The sequence below is a fragment of the Alnus glutinosa genome, chromosome 6 (genome assembly GCF_958979055.1).
Source record: "Alnus glutinosa chromosome 6, dhAlnGlut1.1, whole genome shotgun sequence".
Taxonomy (NCBI): Eukaryota; Viridiplantae; Streptophyta; class Magnoliopsida; order Fagales; family Betulaceae; genus Alnus; species Alnus glutinosa.
In genome coordinates, this window is record NC_084891.1 from 15,260,001 (window position 1) to 15,265,873 (window position 5,873).

Sequence of the window (5,873 nt, forward strand, 5' to 3'; positions counted from 1 at the left end):
GATCAGGTGGCTAAGTTTCGCCTCCCCGAGAGTTTCAAAGTCCCTAGTATAGCAACCTTCACCGGGCTCGAAGATTCGACTGAGCATCTAGATAATTACTAAGCCCATTTGTACCTTCACGATAGGCCTGATGAGGTAACTTGCCGGGCCTTCCCTCTTACTTTGACCAGGAACGTCCAAGATTGGTTCAGGAAGCTTCCCCCAAAGTTTGTTAACAGCCTCAAAGCCCTAAGGCGGAAGTTCCTAACTCAATTGTTGGCAAGAAGGAGATGCAAGAAGCTCTCGGGGTATTTACTAATTGTGACTCAGGGCCCCAATGAATCTTTAAAAGAAAACATCATGAGGTTCAATCAAGAGAAGTTGTCTGCACATAACCCCACAAAAGAAATGGCGTTTGTGGCTCTATACCGCGGTATCCAGGCCAATAGGCCCCTGATGGAGAAGTTGGCTTTGAAGCAGCCGACCAGTCTTCAAGAGTTTATGGACAAAGTAGAGGAGTTCATAAAACAGGAGGAAAAACTCAGAGCTATAATTAGCTCCCGGCAACCCCAGGTGTCGGTTCTTGAGGCTTCGGAGGACTCTCCGGGCGTAGAGACGATAGACTTTAAACCATAAAAAGGATTTAAAGAGCACAACTTGACGCCCTCAACGTTGCAATAACCGAGGTCCGTATGGAGATAAAGAATGATCCCCGAGGAAAAGATCAAAAGAGGGGGTAAGCAGAAAGTAGCTCAGTACTTCAATAGGAGAGTGAGAGAGAGGAACTTCAAGCTCAGAGATCGGGTTTTGCAAATGGTGGCTCTGGCCACATGAGATCCTGTCGAACTCCAGCATGGGAAGGACCTTTCCGAGTTGCTAAATGTCATTGACAAGGACCTTCTCATTCGGCAACAGTAGACAACAATAAAAAACAAGACAAGGAGAAAAAACTTAAATAAAACAAGATAGGGAGAAAACCCTAAAGAAAAACAATAAGGCATGGAGACAACCCTCAGTTTTCAAAAATACAAAGGCATCACACAATTCCAGAACACATTACAGAAAAAAGCTCTTTCATTCATTACTAGGACCGTGAAGATCTTCTTCTCTTATTGTTTTTGGCTGAACCAGAATGACTGACTTAGAGTTGAAAAGCTTGACATAAGTTACTCACTCAGAGCTTAAAGTTGACTAAACGTAAAAGAGGGGAGTGACTGATCACTGGGACCCATTATTCCCAAGAAGATTCAGTTAGCACTAAAGCCAAGTGACGAAGACTAACTGCTTCCTGGGATTGAATGCTCATGTTAAGAATCCCAGAGGACAAAACTATTGGCTACAGTAAAAAGGATATTCCAGAGGAAATGGCCCAAACAATTAAGAGAATTCTGGGGTAACTGTTGGAAAATAATCCCACCAAGACCAGCCCATTCAGGAATTATGGGCCGGCCAAGTCTGCATAGGCCCAGGAAGACTTCTTCCTTACTTGGAGCCCGCGAAGACAGTTATTCAAAGACAAATTTGGCTCGGTACTGACTAGCCTCGGTCAGAGGATGTCTTGGGATTACTATATCTTGGGAACACTATGAAGAATATTCATACCGGGTCACCCAAAGGCAAATACGCCCAGGGAGACCATGACCGATGAGTATATCGCAAGCCTGTCTCGGATAGCAACACCCTAAGACAACAAAAAAAATTCAGACAGTATGCCCTGGTTCAAACAGTCCCAGAACCAGAGTCCTTGAAACTGCCATGAGGTGACTGGGACACAGGATATGCGGGATTCTTATCACGATATTCTAGGAGGGATTTGCCGGAAGAATCTACACGTAATCCCGAAAAGGGTGAAGCGAGGTCTCAATCTCGGATTTTCCAGATGAGAGACTCTATCCCAAATTCTCTGAGATAAGTTATTATCCCACATGATTTGGGATAAGTGTCCCACTTGAATTCAATAACGAACACTCTAAGTTGAATAGGACTCCAAGTTGAATGAACAGAAATCCAAGTAGAACATGACTCCCTATTAAACAGAACTTCTTGCCTATAAATAGACTCATACTCCATGTATCAACAACACTATGATCTTTGTACTTTTCTGTTCCATACAAATTGCTCTGCAAGAAAATGACTTAGGCATCAGAGTGAGAGCCCGTCGGCACACTGGGGAAGCTCTTTTGTTTACTTTTATTATTTTGTAGCAATCGAAAAAAAAAAAAAAAAAAAAAAAAAAAAAAAAAAAAAAAAAAAAAAAAAAAAAAAAAAAAAAAAAAAAAAGCATAACCATAAGGCGTACGTCACCAATCCAAAAATTATTTTAACAATACTTAATTACTATGTTAATCTATACTAAATGCATTTGTCTTTCCCCAAGTTGCTTTAAGAATCATTTACGTTTTATTTACGTTTACGACCTTCATTTTTTGCCCCTTCAGTTTCACTTTTTATAAAATGTGGTACCTGTGGTATATGAAAAGACGGAAATGGTACCTCTGTCCAATTTCTCGTCCAAAACTAACGTCCAGCCACGTCATCCTACAGGTGTCGGCGTACATGCGCGACACCTGTCCCCTTGGCACAACTCAACGCTGAAGTGGCTACCATTTTTTTATTATTATTTTAATGATTTCTTTTATATATATATATATATATATATATATATATATATATAATAATAAATAATCTGGGGTGGCTAGGCCATAGGAAAAATTAGGTTTTGGCCCTTCGACCCCATGGGCCATGGGGGTGGTTCGGCCACCCCCAAACCGGCCGGTCTGGAGGTGGCTCTCGGCCACCCCCAAGGGCCAAAATGGGGGTGGTTTCGACCCCCATTTGGCTTGGGAGTGGCTCGGCCACCCCTATGGGCCATGGGGGTGGTTCGACCACCCCCAGACCAGCCGGTCTAGAGGTGGCCGAGCCACCCCCTTGGCCAAAATGGGGGTGGCTGGCCACCCCCATGTGGCCCAAAAGCCACCCCTAGATTTTTTTTTTTTTTTGAAAAAAAAAAAAACCTTAAAATTAAAAACTACAATTTTTTTTTCCAATAGATACCCTTGTGGTTTTATACATTTCATGATATGCTCCATGTGGTTTTAATAAGTACCAGAAATGGTACTTTAGTTTTGTAATTATATCACAAATGGTATTTTATACACAAATAATATTTGGTATATTTGGTATGCCTGTTTTGAACCAAAAGTAACATGTATGCCTGTCATGTATCAAAATAACATGTTGACAAGAATTGAACCCTTCATAAAAAAAATAAAAAATAAAAAACAAAAAACAAAACACAATCAGTCATGTGCAACAATTGGAAACACAAAATTATATGCGTGACCAATTGATATAGGCCAAAAAAATGACCAAATGTTTGTTACTTATGCTCCGTTTGTTTCGGTGTAAAATGGTTTCCGTCGTTAAATAGTTTCGGGGAAGTCATTTTTCAGAAAAATATTTTCCATCGAAATCATTTTTCGGTGTTTGGCACGTACGGAAAATTACAAATATTTTTTATATTTTAATTTAATCATATTAATTTAAAAAAATTAAATTTTATTCACAAAATAAAAAATATTAATATAAAATAATATAAAAATATTTTTTAAAAATTTGGCATATACAAATTCCGGCAAAAGTTGCCGGAATCCGGCACAAAACGACCGAATCCCGGCCAGTTGACCGGAAACCGGCCGTCCTGGCCTGTTTCCGGCCAGTTGGCCGAAGATTCGGCCAGAACAGCCCGATCTGGCTAGATGGCTGGATCTCCGGCTATCTTCCGGCATTCTGGCCCGCGAGATAGCCGGAGATTTGGCCATTCCGGCCAGTCTAGCCGAAATCTGGCATGATATCCTCGGAATCCGGTGACATCTGCCGAACGTCGCCGGATTCCAACTTAATTTGTCGAATTCCGACACCAACAAAAGTCGGAATCTGACTTGTCGAAATTCGGCAACAGTCAACTGCTTGAACGTAAAGGTCGACTGCGTTGTTTAAAAAAGAATCGACAGCATCTACCATTTTCCGAAATTTATTAAGCATTTTTGGTCAAACGGAAATCATTTTCCGGTTGACTATTATTTTCGCCCTTACCAAACACCGAAAAATACCGAAACCATTTTCCATAAATCATTTTACGCTGAAACAAACGGGGCATTAAATACAAAAATTTTTTCCAATATGTACCCCTATGGTTTTATAAATTTCATGATGTGCCCCCTGTGGTTTGAATAAATATCAGAATTAAACCTTTCATAAAAAAAAAATAAAAAAACAAAAAACAAAGCACAATCAGTTATGTGTAACAATTGGAAACACAAAATTATATGTGTGGCCAATTGATATAACCCAAAAAATGACCAAATGTTTGTTACTTAAACACAAATTTTTTTTTCCAATATATACCCCTGTGGTTTTGTAAATTTCATGATGTGCCCCTTGTGGTTTGAATAAGTACCAGAAATGGTATCTTGAGAGTGGCTCAGCCACCTCCTTGGCCAAAATGGGTGTGGCAGCCACCCCAGATTTTTGTTTTTGTTTTTTTTTTTTTATTATTATATATATATAAGAAATCATTAAAATTAAAAAATAAATGGTAGCCACGTCAGCGCTGAGGTGTGCGACGGGGACAAGTGTCGCGCATGTACGCCGACACCTGTAGGATGACGTGGCTGGATGTTAGTTTTGGACGGAAAATTAGACGGAGGTACCATTTTCGTCTTTTCATATACCACAAGTACCAAATTTGGTAAAAAGTAAAACTGAAGGAGCAAAAAATAAAGGTCGTAAAGCACAGGAGCAAATAGGTATTTAACTCTTTATTTTATTTTGTATCCCATCATTGTTGGCCTCATATTCCCTTTTCGTGCAACACAATTATGATTTCAATGAGATTGTGTTTGGCAATTCACTCCTATTTTTTTATTTTTTATTTTTTAAAAAAATAATGATAATTGATTGATCTGATATAAAAGTTAAAATAGTTTTAATTTTTTGTAAGAGAAAAGTGAAGAAAATTGTTTAGTAATGTGAAGAAATGACTAACTTTTTTTTAAAAAAAAAAAAAGGAAAAAATAGTAGGCTGCCGTTCATTTATTTGTTTCAAATTTGTTCTGTTTTATAGGTTTATTAACTCATGTTTGTTAATCCAATGTGCAATGCAGGCGCAAATACTGTTAAGAACGTTAAGGCATTTTATTTTTTATTTGGGCATATTAATTGCTAAATAAAATTAGTTATACTGGCATAACCGACATTTAAATAAAAACGCCGAAAGTTTAAAAAATTATCTACATTTTATTAAGGCGTGGCTTAGAAAACGCCGACAATTCATACAATTTTCGGCGTTTTGTTTAATGCCGGGAAATAAGCCGACATTTTGTGATCAGCGGGAATATAAGATGAGAAATGATCCCTACACTTATTTCTCACAACAGCCATACAACAAGCTGACGTGGCAGGTAATATTTTATTTTTTTTTTTTTAAAAAAAAAAAAACAAAACAAAAAAATAATAAAATATTACCAGCCACGTCAGCTTGTTGTGGGGCTGTTGTAAGAAATGAGTGTAGGGATCATTTCTCATATAAGATTGAGATATGTTATAAGTACATTACATATATATTTTTTATATATTATTTTTTAAAATTAATTATTAAATTTATAGGATTCACATGTACACTCTTATGAATTTTACAAATTTAATAATTAATTTTAAAAAGTGATTTAGAAAAGATGTATTAAATATTTGCAAGTATCATTTTTCTATAAGATTACTTGCGACAAACAAAACCCTGAAAAATCAAAATACTTTTAGGAGAGTGATCTTTACACTCACACTACACAACAATGGCACAACATCAAAGCACAATAGAGTGGAGTCCATGTGTGGGC